The following is a 16307-nucleotide window of genomic DNA, read 5'->3' as shown; positions in this document are numbered from 1 at the left end:
TTTTTTTTTTTTTGTGTGTGTGTGTGTGTGTGTGTGTGTGTGCACATGTGCATATGTGTCTTGATTTAGAGTTGCTTCGGTATTTTACCAGTGGGGTATTCATGCACACTAGTCTATCTCTAGTCTCTCCTTCTGCATTCCTAAAAGGATCTCACATATTTTGACATAGCTAGCCACCAGTCTACCCATTTGAAGTGGATGCACCTGAAGCCTCAGGGCCCATGAGATGGACTAAGACAATTGTCAGAGAATCCTTTCCAGAGAACAGTTCAGCCATCCTTAAGTAAACCAGGAACACTTGGGATGTTTTGTGGGGTTATTTAGTTATTAACTAAGGGATTTTTGTCTGATGAAATGAGGAGAGGATTCTTCCCCATGTTCACTGTACAGGAACCAGGCAGCAAAGCACCCTGCTGCCTCAGCTGCTGGCACTCATCTCCTATTGCAGAGGAAGCCTTTCTAATAATAGAACTGAGCAGAGTAGAGAGAACGGGTGAGCGACAGCAGAGAAACTGAGCTGGGGTTGCACCACATGGCACCTGGAACCTCTCCTGCTTTTTTGTGTACGCTGTGGAGTATGTGAGAAAATGTCTGGGTGTATTTTTAAGCCTGATGCAGCAATGCTTTTATTTTTCTTTAACTCATGTAACAGAGTGATAGAAATCCCCAACCATCATTCTCTTTTTAAAAATATCATTCCCATGAGTTGCCTTTGGCTTCTTTAAGACTGTAATCACTCACAATACATTCAGTTCTTTCATCTCTGGCTGAACCCCAAAATGTCACTTAGATCTCTCCTACTCAGAGCCCTGCTGACAATGTCTTTTAGTCCTTAATTTTTCTCCAAGTGACTTATCAAAACTCATTTAAAACAAATACCCTCTTCTAAGAGAAATTCCAGTGCCAGTTGTTAAGGCAGTAAAACTTTCCCATTTTCTCAGTCCTTTTGGTCCTTGAGGATGTCAGTTATGTAATACTAAAGGAAGCATAGAGGTGCTCAGGTGCTCAGACCCGAGATGGATTGCTTTCAAATATTGGCTTTACCAAATGACCTTGGGCAAGGCACTTAACTATTCTACATCTCTGTTTCATTTTTTAGAACTAGGACAATGACCCACAGGCTAGCTGCAGCACCTCAGTTTTTTTGTTTTTAGTTTTAACAAAATAAAATCACACTTATTAGATTGTGTGCAGTGCAAGATCAGTTGAATAATTACTTGTGCAGATCTTGTAAGGCTGACAAAGCCTGAAATATTTCTTCTTTATCCTCCTACCAAGAATATTTGATCACTCCTGCTCTAGAAGGTAGAGCTAATAAAAAGCTCATTAGATTGTTGGGGGACTTCAATGAGACACTACACATAGATGCTAAGCAGGTCAAGCTGCATCTATAAACCTGTCATGAATGTTACCTGCCATGCTGTGGTTGCTAATGACAATGATGCTGAGACAGAGGTCAACAGGGGTAGGTCAGAAGCCAGTGGAACCAATCAATACACTTATCATTCACAGCAGTTGAAAACAGTGATTGCCAGGAGGACATGATATAGGTTCACTGTAGGGTGGAGAAAGGAATATTTATGTCTGGAGCAAGTCCAGGTGGGGACTTAATATAAATTAAGGCTGAATGGGTTTGTGGCACCCCAGGAGATGGAGACACTTTAAGTATTACTGTTGAAACAGACAAAATAAATGTTATTTTAAAAATCATAGTTCATTGCTACTGTTAATTCAATAATAGCAACTGTGTACTAAGTTGCATTCCAGGAGCGTATTTGCCTAGTGTGTGGCCAGACAGGGGAACAATGAATAGAGCTCCCATTTCCCCTAAGAGGTTTATTTGTCATGTCAGAGTTACTCTGGTCTGGTGCAACACAGATGGTGTTGTGACAGCACAAAATGATGAGTGCCACGTTGTTCTTCTAATGATCTTCTCTCTGCCATTCATCTTCCTGGGCTACCTTGAATCTCTGCAACATGCCTGATTTGAGGATACAGGCACCTAGTAGGGGAACTCAAAGAAGATTTGATTCTCTGGTCATCTTCCTGAGTATTTTATGACAAGATGTCATTGAAACCTAACACAGGTAATAATGCTGATGACAAAAATTTGTTTTTCAGCATTAGAAGTTACCATAGTTTTATACCGAAGAAAGTTTGCTAAGTGAGTTTGTCTCTATGACATTTTTCCTTATGTGACAATAAAAGGTGAGTGTTATTAAAAACGACCCTTGTACCTTGTGATTATTTTTCTTTAGTTCATTTCTTTTATTGTTTTAATGATCATGTGTGTATGTGTATGATATGTGTGTGTGTGCGTACTTATGTGCCATGGTATAAACATGTGTAGAGGTCAACCGAAAATTTTGTGGAATCAGTTCTCTCCTCCCACCTTTATGTGGATTTTGGAAATCAAACCCAGGTTACCAGACTTTCACAGCAAGCACCTGTACTTGCTGACACATCTCAGTTTTCTTTTTTCAATTTTTAAAAAATATTTGTTCGCCGGGTGGTGGTGGTGCACACCTGTAATCCCAGCACTCAGGAGGCAGAGGCAGGTGGATCTCTGTGAGTTCAAGGCTAGCCTGGTCTACAAAGCAAGTTCCAGGACAGCCTCCAAAGCTACAGAGAAACCCTGTCTCGAAAAACCACACACACACACACACACACACACACACACAAAATTCTGTTCAAATCTACATTGTATGTTAGACATAATCCCTATCTCCATAAAACTTTTTCTTAATTACTTATGAATGATATAACAGTATTTAGAAAATTAATTAACCAGTGTAGCAGTGTACATGTCAACAGAGAAAACATAGTTCATATAATGAGAAATATCATGTTTAAAACCTGGTGTTATATTATTATACATTTGCAAACACCAACTAAAATTGTTGTAACTGAAAGTTTAGGAACACAACAAATTACATTAAAATTTACATTGTTCTAAAATTCACTGTGCAGCTTTCCCTTTTAAAAATATTTCTATAATTTCTGCTTCTTTAGATAATGAAGTAAATATTGCTTCAAAGTTTCCACCATCTCTTTGAACAGTATCTTGAGAATAATGGTGTCTTAGTCAGGGTCTCTATTGCTGTGAAGAGACACCATGACCACAACAACTTTTATAAAGCAAAACATTTCATTGGAGTGGTTTGCTTACAGTTTCAGAGGTTGATTCCATTATCATCATGGAATGACATGGTGGAGTGCAGGCAGACATGTTTGTGGAGAAGGAGCTGAGAGTTCTACATCTTGCTCTGCAAGGCAGCAGCAGGAGACTGTGTTCCACACTAGGTGTGGTGTGAGCATATGAGATCCCAAAACCCATGCCCACAGTGGCACACTTCTTCAAACAAGGCCATACCTACTGGAACAAAATCATACCTTCTAATAGTGCCACTCCCTACAAGGGTTGTTTTCAAACCACCACAAATGGTGTCTTTAAGACTAACTTAGTTTTAATTTGGAATTTTAGACTCCTCTAGAATCTAAAGTACTCATTAAAACATCCAAAATAAGTGCCAATCTTAACCTCCAGATTGATCACATGCTTAAAATTTAAAACATTTTAAATGGGTAATTAAAACAATCCCATATTGGTAAGAATTATGGCAGCCGAAGGCTTTCACTTATGCCAATTTTAGGTTTGCTAGAAGTTACCCTGAGCCACATATTAAACTTTGCTCATGCCAGATTTTAAAGTGTGTTATGAATTAAAGTAAATACCTTAAAATCACAGATCTTTGTAAATGGATTTGATTTTTATGCTATTAAGTGTATTTGAATCCGATTTTCCTTTGGGTAGATGAGGACTTTTGATTTAGACTAAGGATCCTGTACTTCTTAATTCTCTCTGGTTAATTTCCATCTTAGAGATCCTATTATGGTAGAGCACTTGGATGGGAAAAAATGTGCTTATTGACTTTTGTTTTGAACATACTTCTTTTTCCAACAACTAAAAACAACAAAACAAAACAAAACTCAAATATTCTTATGTAAGTTCTAAAAGTTCTATGCAAACTATTGCATAGAAATAGTTTTGTTTTGCTTTTGTCTTCAACAATAAAAATTGCCGTATTTTGATTCTTAAATGATGGCTTGCGGCTTTTGACATTATTAAACACATCTCTGAAATGTACCTCTTGAATGGGCTGGGTACAGATATTGCAGCCATCCTTTGGGTATGACTATGGTCAAGAAGTAATGTTTTCCATCTCAAATACTGTTTGGGATGGGCTGAACACATTTGTCCTTCACTGTGAGTACACGTCACTGTGAAAAATGACTCACTTATGTATTATCATTTTTTCATACAATATACTGAAATATTTTTAAATGACTTGATGAAATATAAATATAATGAAAGATTGTATCAATTTTCAGTACTGAATCTATGTTAGTGTGGGCATGACATTTACCATCTACTGGACATTACTGGGACTGGCATCCCAACACAGCCCATTTTAGTTTGTTTGTTTGTTTGTTTGTTTTTAATTACGCAGTAGTATTTCTCCTTGTTAGAAACAGAAATGAGGCTGTGTGAAAGTCAATTCCTGTATGTATGTTCTAGAGTTTCCTACAAAAGAAAAATATTCTTACTCCCTATCACCTATTTCCAGTAATGAACAAACCCTAAGATATCATACATATGTCCTTATACTTCACACAGCAAAACTCTTATTTGCATGCTTGTTATAGGCTTTATTTCATTTATGGATCAAATGTTTACAATATAGTAGCAATTAATAGCAACTAATCCATGCTATGGATGTTCAAGTAAACATCTGGGCTGTGTCTGTAAGTAGGCACTCATTTCTCTTTGTCTGGGTGGACACCATTGTCAGAGTAGAGTCCTTGGACTCAGACGTGGAATGGTGTACGAAAGAGCATAGGAGACTCCTTCCTTCTATCACTGGACTGTACATGATTGAGGAATAAACTATCAGCTTGTTGGTTAATTTTATTTATTTATCTCTCTTACAGGTGATCAGTCTTACTAATTAATATAAACACATCTCCTAAAAGAAAATTACATCTGTGACCATAAATCTGGCTATATCTATATCCACAAGTAGAGAAATTGATTAATACATTTGAGACTAAGTTTTTTAATCTGTAAAATTTATAGGTGATAAACACCTGCCTCATATGGCTATAGCAAGGATTAAATGACAGGAATTATGTGAATGTATTGAATAAATTTCAAATCCCGTGACAAATACTCAACATATTTTAACTGTTGAATGTGCTGAATTTACTGTTTTAATACTATGAATATAAGCTGATCATTAATTCATTAATGATATGAACGTTGGTTATATTTATTATGTGAGATTCAGATGACTTGATTATTGCATTAACCCTGTGATGTTTGTGTACATTAGCCTGATTCTATATGTGTCCAGTAGATACAGCTCCAAACTATCAGTTGTTTGTTTTTTTGTTTTGTTTTTTTAGCGATTATGGTTTCTTTTCCCTTTTAGACTGGATTATATTCTTCATTTAATGAAAATGTTCTTAAACATGACCTTGATTTGTATCGGGTGGGGCTCACGCTCTGGTGAGCCTGAGGCTGTCAGAAGCACCTTGTGTCAGTTGTTTCTCTTTTTCCCTTAGAGGTTCCTGGGGACGGAACTGGAGTCTTCAGACTTGGCAGCGAGAACCTCTACCCAGTGAATGGTCTCTTCAGACCTTTTTCTAAGCTTTAGTCACCATAAAGGTAATGGTTGCGTGTTGATTGGCATATCACACTGACTGACATCCACAGATTATTATTATTTTATTATTTCTATTTTAAATTTGTCTTTCATTTTAGTTATGAGGGAACAAAGGTGATCCAAAGATATAAAGCTGTTGTTAAATTAAACACATGGAGACTTACTATTCCTTATGAATCCCCTGCCTTAACTTGGCTTATTTCTTGCCAGCTTTTCTTACCTTAAATTATCCCATCTACCTTTTGCCTGTGGGCTTTTATCTTTCCCTATTTCTGCATACCTTTCATTACTTCTTACTCCATGGCTTGCAGTGCAGCTGGGTGGCTGCCCCTGATGTCCTTCTCCTTCTCTACTTCCTCTGTCACTTTTCTCTCTTTTTCTCTCCTATTTATTCTGTGCATGCCAGTCCCGCCCATCCTTTCTCCTGCCTTGCTATTGGCTGTTCAGCTCTTGATTAGACAATTGGGTGTTTCAGACAGGCAAAGTAATACAGCTTCACAGAGTTAAACAAATGCAACTTATAAGGGAATGCATCACACTTTTGCATCATTAAACAAATATTCCACAACAAAAACAAATGTAACACAGCTTAAAATAATATTCCACAAAAAAGTAACTTCAAATTCTATTCTCCATGTTGCATATTCTTATCCTTGATGAAAGTAGAGTTAAATCATGTTAGTTTTGTCATTTTGTAGTAATTACCAGTACAGGATTATATGATAGTTGATGCTGAATGAAATTTGGTGACATTTGAGATTCTAGATTAGAGTATTTTCCTTGGGAAGGACTTAATTGTTGTTTCTGGAAAACTAATAACTATTAAGTTTTTCTTTAAACTGTTGATGGTACTTTCATTTTTTTTTTCACAAAAATACAAGATGTAGTATACAATATTGCCAGTAAAATTTCAACAAGCAGCAGATTTCCATTTTAAAAGGGCTTGTTTACAATAGTGCAATTCTTCAGTTTCTCTCTTCACAAATCCACACTAGATATGTGTCATGACAGAATTTAAATATCTAAATAATCACAATTCAATTTTTATGATAGCAGAGCTATCTATGCAGAGTTAGCTCTTCTGCAATCCAGGGTTTCAGGGCTTGCTGCTGACAGCATGCTTGCTCCTGCTCCCTGTTTTCCAACACCCCAGGCTCTGTGCATGCACATGCAGCTACCTCTTTTAAGTGGCCTTAACTTCACAACATTGCTTTTTGCTTCTCTCCAGATTGAGTATAGATCATAACTAGACAAACAACCAATTCTTCCCTGAGAAAAGCAGGTAAAATAACAGGCTTATCCTACTTATCATATGTCTTTGGGGATGGAGCTTGGCTTTCAAATTCTGCTATAGTAGCCCTCCAGTGCTTCAAATAAAAACTTTAAAACGTGAATACCCGGAATGTCATCATAGAGCCTTTCTCCAGTAATTGATGGAAGCAGATGCAGAGATCTACAGCCAAAGGCCAGGCCAAGATCCAGGAGTCCAGCTGAAGACAGAGAAGAGGGATTCTATGAGCAAGGAACATCAAGATCATGATGGGGAAACCTACAGAGACAACCAAACCAAACTTGTGGGAACTCTTGAAATTTAGACCAACACCTGTGGAGCCTCCATGGTGTGGTGGTATTGTGTTCCCCAAAATATTGTGCACCCTAATAAATTTATCTGGTGTCAGAGAACAGAGAGCCACTAGATACAGAGGCTAGAATATGGTGGCACTCATGCCTTTAATCCTAGCATTTCAGAGACAGAAATCCCTCTGGATCTCTGTGAGTTCCAGGCCAGATTGGAAACAGCCAGGCATGGTAACATATGGCTTTAATCCCAAGAAGTGAGCCTTTAATCCCAGGGAGTGATGGCAAAAACAGAAAGATATATAAGGCATGAAGCAGAAACTAGAAGCATTTGGCTGGTTAAGCATTTGGCTGGTTAGGCTTTGGAGCAGCAGTTCAGCTGAGGTTCATTAGGATAAGGACTCAGAAGCTTCCAGTCTGAGAAAAAAGGATCAGCTGAGGAACTAGCAAGGTGAGGTGGCTGTGGCTTGTTCTGCCTCTCTGATCTTCCAGCATTCACCCCAATAACTGGCCTTATGTTTGATTTTTATTAATAAGAACTTTTAAGATTCCTGCTACACATGGGACTCGACTAGGCCCTCTGCATAAGCGAGACAGTTGTGTAGCTTGATCTGCTTAAAGGGCCCCCTGGCAGTAGAGTCAGGATCCATCGCTGGTTCATGAGCTGGCTTTTTGGAGCCCACTACCTATGGTGCAGCCTTGATGCAGGGGGAGGGGCTTGGTCCTGCCTCTACTGAATGTACCAGGCTCTGCTGACTCCCTTGGAGGCCTTACCTTCTTGTAGGAGGGGATGGGAGGATTGGAGGTCAGGCTGGAGGGGTGGGAGGAGGGAAGAGGGGGATCTTTGATTGGTATGTAAAATGAATAATAAAATTTCTTAAGGAAAAAAAAAACCTTTAAAATGCTACATTTGTCTTTCCTGAATTTTTTGTATGGTAGGGAACATTGGTATGAAAATGTCCTTCATGGCCATTATGCACAGAAAGGCCAGCTCATTCATGCTATATGAACTACTCACATGCTGCCAAATGCCTCTCATGTTCATTTTCAAATACTTACTTGGTTTTCCTCTAACCACCACTCACATGCACACATAGACATTCACCTCTGTTTCTGCCTTTAGTCCTTAATTCTATTCCCTCAGTTTTATTTCCTTGTTTCAGAAAACCTGTCCATGCTTACTAGTTCATATGGAAACTACAATGCCCTCAGCTCAAATTGCTCAGGTTAATAACTCTGCTAAAAAACAAATCCAAGTCCCCATATGTAATTAGCTATCAAGATGAATCAATATTGCTATCATATGAGGTCTGTTTACATTCAGACTCATCTTCGATATGACTTCTCCCCTGTCTTATTTATCCTTCTTCTCAAACTTAAAAGTGTCTTCAAAGAAAAACACAAAAGAGACAATAACAATAATTGTGCCCTGATATATAATCTATGTAATATACATAAAATTTTGATGTGATGACAAATGAATTACTTAAAACCTCAGCACAGGTTCCAGCAGTGACACTGTCTTTTCACCCTGTAAGTCCTGACTGCATTCTTAGGTGTCTGTAATTCTTTGTATGGAGTGGAGGCTCCATGAGGAGCCTTGCGGTGTTAATGTATTTGTTCATGTCATCGCCATTCAGGACTTGTGTAAGCAGCCATGATGAGACTTCACACTAGCAACTTCCCTGAGTACACTTATAGTTTGAAATTAAACTACAATGATATCATTCTGCCTCTTTTCTACCCTTTTCATGTATCCCTTGTTCTCTGTTAAATTAATGGCCTCGTTTTCTTTAATTGTGGCTAAATATATGTGCATGCTTGTGTGTGTATGGGTGTGTCTGTCTCTGTGTGTGTCTCTGTGCGCAAATGTGTGTGTGTGTGTGTGTGTGTGTGTGTGTGTGTGTGTGTGTGTGTATTCCTAAATGTACAAATACAATCCGCTCATTTTGTATAATGTTACTTTCATATTTATGATTTCAGGGCTGACCACTTGGTATTGGACAACCAAGTTGGGTCTCTTCCCTGGAAAAGAGTATTTTCCTTACTCTTGAAGTGCCTTAAAAATAAATAAAATAAACTTATGCAGAAATAAAAAAAAGACTAGATTACTGGTGAGGTGGAATCAAAGCTACCTTGCCAAGCTCTGAGCCCGATGTTGCACCAGCATCACTGGTCCTGACTTTCTTAAAAATATCACTTATAGACCTCCACAAGATTTGACTCATTTTCCCCTTATGAGCCAAATCTGAGTCAAGATGTGTGCAAGAAGAAGCCTGTCATAAGACCCAGAGTCTTATTTTACACTTTTCCTGAAAATACGTGCTTTTCTAAGTGGTTACTAATATAGAGGCCAATTAGTGTTTAAGAGTAAAAACTGAAGTTCCCTAAAATGTCCCTGTGTTCATCTTCTATATGCATAATTTAGTAAGTTTTCCATAGCAAAAACTATTTTCTTCAGTTGTCCCTCACCTACAACATTTTAAGATATTTCACTTTGGAGGGACAGAAGATATGCATAAGTATAATAAGCCAATTTAGGGAATATTTCAGAAATTGTAAGACAACTGATGTTCTTGGAGCTCTGAGGATGAAATGGTTATTCTTTACAATTATGAAAAATAGAAAAGGACCACTCAAACAATCACTACAGGTGGCTGGGCAGTTAGGCTGCTGTGAGCCATTTGGGGATTTGTGCATTGTACTGTGGAGAGGCAAGTTGCTGTATTCTATTCCAATTCATTGATGTAGTAGTGGATTTAGGTCCCATTTGCTCATAACCTCTGAATTGCTCATAGTTCTGCAACTTTGATTGTTTTTAAATTTTTACCTATCTATCTGTCTGTCTATCCATCTATTTATTTATTTGCCTTTTCATATTCTGTTTTAGGAAATGTTTAACGTGAATCCCATCAGTGGGAGAGAATTTGGTTCTTTGAAGAGAGCAAATAACTTGTGATATATGAGCCAATTGATTTGGTGAGGGTCAGGCCTAGCATTAAAAGTTTTACTAGTTTTTCCACAAGGCTTGAGAAGCTAATCTGTCAGGGAAGGTGTCTTATACTGTCTCCTGTGGGAGCTAGCTGCACTGCACTCCACACCCACTTGCTGTGACTTTCTCTTTTTTCTTTCCTGTGTTAATGAAGGAATTCGGGATGGCTATTCATCATGGCTCCATTTATTTCTAATTCTTAGTTCTTATTATGGAAAATATCATTGGAAAGACATCATACTTTCATAGATGACTAATTCCCGACTAAGATAGATCACCTATTGCTTCATAAGTAACATCTGGCATCAAAGATAATTCCATTGACTCGAAATCTCATAACATGTAACATCATTAAATTGAAGAAAAGACTGTCATTCTCTTGGCTTATCATGATACATTCCTACCAGAAAGTCACATAAAGGTATTTTATACTTCTCCCTAGAGACCTATGAAGTAGAAAACATGGTTTTGAAGATGTTTCTGAAATTTTCTTCTTGTGACAAGAGGTCTGTGAACAATGAAGACAGAGGTACAAATCTGAGGCATAGAGTGCTTCTCAGAGTGGTTTCTAATTGTCTAGTACTCCTTTGACTGATCTATAACCACATGTACCAAAAGAAGAGTCAATTGATTTCTAATGAAAAATATGTTTCCGTAGATACATGGTCCATAAACATTATCACTTTCTCGCCAGATACTAAATTTAAGTGGGGAAAAATATCTCATGAAGAATTACATCATTGACAGATTTGAATTGATGAGAAAGCTTTGCTGTTTTCTGGGAATAAATCAAGAAATCATTATTTTTTATACAATCTGTAATGATGTCAGGTCAATGCTGGGAACTCTGTCAAGTTTATATTAGGTAATTGTTACTTTAGCAATAAGAAATAATTTCACATGAACTGAAACAAGTTCTAAGTTATCTAATCTAGTAATGAAAAATTAAAATGATGAAGTAAGTGAAATTTTCTTTAAAGACAATTTTGTTTGAATTTGGTTTGCAATTATGGAATTAAATGTTCTCAAGAATTTTGTTTACACACAATATTCAGTACTGTATTGTTATTTTGAGAACTGCTTTCTTTGTAATCTTGTGTGTGGTATAGTTGAAAAATCATCCCCATATTAATTTTTTAATGGAAAAATATTATTTTGAATAATTAAAGCACATAAAGTGAAGAGGTTAGCATAAGCTAAAATACTTTCACTTGTGATAATCCTGTGAGTGAATAAACTGAAAAATCTATAAAATGCATGCACAGTTGTTAAAAAATCCACCCTGTTTTATCTAAAACAACTAACTGGTAATTTATCTTCCTTTGAGAAATCAATGAGACTTCCTCAGAAAGAAGGAAACAGATGAATTCATACATCATTCATTTTTATGAATAGGACACTGAATTCTAATTAGATTATCCCCTAGAGTTTACTGTATTTTAAAATAAGTTATCCAAGAAAAGTTATCTACACAAATATATATTTTCATTGACTCAACTATTTAAGTTCATTTAATATTGGGTGACTTTGCTTGAAAAATAAAACCAAACTGAAAACAAATAAGCAAAACTCCTGAACTCTCCAAGGGCTTGGATAATCAGACACACTCAGAGTTTCCCCTGAACAACAGCACCAAGGAATGACTTTGAAACCCTTTTGTTTTTGAGTTTTAAACAGAAACAATGCACAGAGTATCTGGTTAGTACTTGAAACCCTGGTGATAATCCTAGAAGCAATGAGAATTCATATTTTTACAAAGCCTGGCTGTCTGGACTTCTGTCAGTGTTCTACAGACAATATTTTCATATGTTTACAACAATGCCATGATTTATCTGTGTGGGTGCTGGGGTGCAGAGAGGCTAAGCAAACTATTCAGGGTCATGCAGCAAGTGCATGCTGACTGTCTTCTTCCAGCCCCCATGAGTATGGGGGCTGGTGAGATGGCTAGGTGGTTTTAAAAACACTTGGTGCTCTTGCAAATAACCTACTTTGGATTCCCAGCACTCACAACAGATCACTATACAACTCCCAACTGCTTGTGACTCCAGTTGAGGGGATCTGACTCTTCTGGCAACTGTTCACATGTGTTGTACATACAGATAAAAAGGCACACAACATATATACATAAACTAAAAAAAATGAGCTTTGAAGACCAGATTTTTACATTATTACTCTATAAATTTCCACTTAATGCAAAGTCTTTGAAAAGTTAGCTTTTTGTGAAGGTATGGATTAGCTTGTAGTAGAAGACTTAGCATTAGCTTTATTTAAGTAGGTTTTCTATGTAAGGAAAACCTGTGTAGACTTAAAATACCTCTGTTAAACAGGAGAAGGAAATTTTGAAGGGGAAGGTCCCAGGTACTTGTGTGGTCACAATTGTGATGGAAATGACATTGTTTGCTGCCTGCAAGGCCCCAAGTTAGTCTGCATTTCACACACACACACACACACACACACACACACACACACACACACACAATGCAAGCTTTCTTAATTTAAAAACATTATTGTTAATATTTGTAGTATAGAGCTTTGCCTGAGTTGAGCAATTCCTACCACTGAGTAAAACCATACCCCTCCCCATTTTTTGCTCACAACAGAAAGCAGTGATCAAAGTGATCAATGTACTTCTTATATAATGTAGGTTCTAGAGGGAGATGCCAATGTCCAGACGTTTAATTTTATGTGCAGCACCTTGTTCCGGAAGATGAGGACTTCTAACATTGGAGGCTCTGGAAGTTTTGAGTTTATCAGTTGGTGATAGTTACATCCTCTGTTCTGGAAAGAGATTCCTCATTATCTTCAAATATAATGTGGTATCTTCTGGGGTGATAGAGGAAGGTATTTCTAGAGTTGTTACCCTGAAATCTAAGGAAGTATCTCTGGAAAGGAAAGCAAATGCTTTTTATCTTTACAGTCATTGAATGCCTCCTCTTCTCTACAGAGACTCACTGCCACGACTAGCTTTTATAAGTATGTTCTTGGTTTGACTGTTTGAAAGTATGTAGAAATTAAAGAAATTCATAGAAATTTGCCTCAACAGTAATTCCTTCGTCTAGATTCAAACCACTCATGTCTGTAACCCATGGTTTGGACTTTAGCTCATACACTAGTAAACTACTTATTATTTTATTATTGTATTTGTTTTGGTGAGCCCGTTAGCTCTTAGAAAGCTGTGGTTACAAGTACTCTATTTGAGAGTATGACTTGGACAACTGGAAGAAGAGATTAACCAGTGACATAGGAAGGAGGGAGAGGAAGCTTAATGCAAGGCCATACTTTAAAGTGCTTCCATGGAACCCTTGTGAAGCATGCCCTGCCCCTGGGTGACCATTTGCCTCTTTGTGGCTTATAGTGTAATGATACCTAGTATAGCATGCATTGTATCACATTTGTAGCACGGATCTTAAAATGTCTTATTAATACAAACAAACCTAGACCAAGGTATTGGAGTGAATGCTGGAAGATCAGAGAAGCAGAACAAGCCACAGCTACCTCACCTTGCCAATTCCTCAGCTGATCCTGTTTCCTCAGACTGGAAACCTCTGAGTCCTCATGTAGAATGAATCTCAGCTGAACTGTTGCTCAAAAACCTTAAAAGCTTAACCAGCCTAGTTCCTGGTTTTCACACCTTATATACCTTTCTGCTTCCTGCCATCACTTCCTGGGATTAAAGGCGTGAGTCACCATGCCTGGCTGTTCCAGTGTGACTTTGAACTCACAGAGATCCAGATGGATATCTGCCTCTGGAATGCTAGGATTAAAGGTGTGTGAGGAATGCTAGGATTAAAGGTGTGTGCGCCATCATTTTCTGGCCTCTATATCTAGTGGCTGTTCTGTTCTCTGACCCCAGATAAGTTTATTCAAGTGCACAATATTTTGGGGAATACAATATCACCACCTTTCCCCCTTTTTTTGTCTAAAATTAAAATAAGCTTATAACTAATACAAGATAAACTATGTCCAATAAGTATATACAATATATACAGTCAAGATTACATTAATGATGTCCAGTCCATTAACATTTGACAGATTCAGACAAAAATTTTCATTACTTATCCTATTTAAAACAAGTAGCTCATTTTTAAAAGTAGATTCAATTATCTCCCTTTTTATCTTATTATATCCATATTCTCTTTTTTCATAATAGATTAAATAATCTGCCTTTTGTCATTTTTATATCTTCCCCTTTTTCTTTTTAGAGTAGATTCAATGTCTACCCATTTATCCTATTATTTCTTTATTTTTTTTCCTCAGAGTAGTTTCAATGTTCTACCTCATATCTATATTCTCTTTTTTCTTTTTCTTTTTTTTTCAAACAAAAACTCTGAATATAATCTCCTTGTTCAGCTTTTTTCCTGACCATTAACAATTAACAACTAGTAACCAACCATCATAAACAATGACAATATCCATAACTCATTAAACAACCAAAAAACCTCCTAACCCACCTCTTGGGAATGTGGGCACTGTTTGCTTAAAATTACTTCCTGATTTTTGGGGATGAAGGCATCTTTAGGGAAACCTGAAAAGAAAATTTTTGGGTGAATTGTCAAGTCCTAAGAGAGTTAGCTGTGTCATTTGTTATCCAGGCTCTGCATAATGGGAAAGTGCAGGGCTTATCTCAAGTCCTTGTTCGAGTAGTCTATGAATCTGGATCATCTCAGCTAGACATCTTGAAATTGTCCTGAGCAGTTTGTAGTCCAAAGCCGATCTTTCCTTGGTGTTAATCAGCTTAATGGCTTTACCATAGTCCACGTGGAATCATCATTGTGGGGTCCCTTCATCCTTTTGAAGATTCAAAGTTGCTGTTAGATGTGGTCATGGTTCACTTTAGAATGAATTTCTTTCTTTCTTTCTTTCTTTCTTTCTTTCTTTCTTTCTTTCTTTCTTTCTTTCTTTCTTCTTTTCTTTTCTTTTTTTGTGTGCCTCCTCTGTGGTTTGGAACAATCACAGTCTGATAAATGTCTGTCTCTCAGAACCATGAATGTTCTTCCCTAGAAGAGAACATCTTCACAGCAATTTCTCCCCACCATTTGTCTTGCCAAACTTTTCCAAACTGACCTTTGCCGATGCTTTCTTATAACATGATGGTCCTGGAATTCTTCTCTGAACAAGCAGCAGTAAACCCTATGTCCCAGGTAGCAGCATCACCACAGTCACCAACAGGATGAGAAGCAGCCAGCATCTTGGAGCAGCAGCTGTTGCTTCCATGTTACCACTGCTGCCATTTGTGGCTTGGCCCCAGCAGCAGCTTCTCCTTAGCAAGCCTTTTAGGCTGGCCTCAAACTTGGGATTCTTCTGCCTCTGCCTCTTTCAGCAAATCCTATGGGTGTGCACCATCACAACTGGCCAAGTGTAGCTCAGGCTTGAGCCCTCGAGGCCATAGGCAAGTAGCTTTTTTGAGAATTTGTACCACGAATGTTGGGTGCCAGATGTAGCACAAATCTTAAAAGTCTTATTAATACAAACAAACCTGGACCCAGGTATTGGGGTGAATGCTGGAAGATCAGAGAAGCAGAACAAGCCACAGCTACCTCACTTTGCCAGTTCCTCAACTGATCCTGTTTCCTCAGACTGGAAGCCTCAGAGTCCTCATCCAGAATGAATCTCAGCTGAACTGTAGCTCAAAAGCCTAAAAGCTTAACCAGCCTAGTTCCTGATTTTCACACCTTATACACCTTTCTGCTTCCTTCCATCACTTCCTGGGCTTAAAGGCTCCTGTTACCACACCTAGCTGTTTCCACTATGGCTTTGAACTCACAGAGATCCAGATGGATATCTGCCTCTGGAATGCTAGGATTAAAGGTGTGTGTGCCATCATTTTCTGGCCTCTATATCTAGTGGCTGTTCTGTTCTCTGACCCCAGATAAGTTTATTCGGATGTACAATATTTTGGGGAACACAATATCACCACACACATTGGCTTATATATTACGTCTTAATTCTCTTTTATCGATCATTCTTTTATTTTGCTTCCATGCCCCTATATGAAGCATTTCCCTCTTGAT

This window comes from Onychomys torridus, chromosome 12 (assembly GCF_903995425.1).
Source record: "Onychomys torridus chromosome 12, mOncTor1.1, whole genome shotgun sequence".
NCBI classification, from domain to species: domain Eukaryota; kingdom Metazoa; phylum Chordata; class Mammalia; order Rodentia; family Cricetidae; genus Onychomys; species Onychomys torridus.
This window is presented reverse-complemented; position numbering follows the sequence as displayed.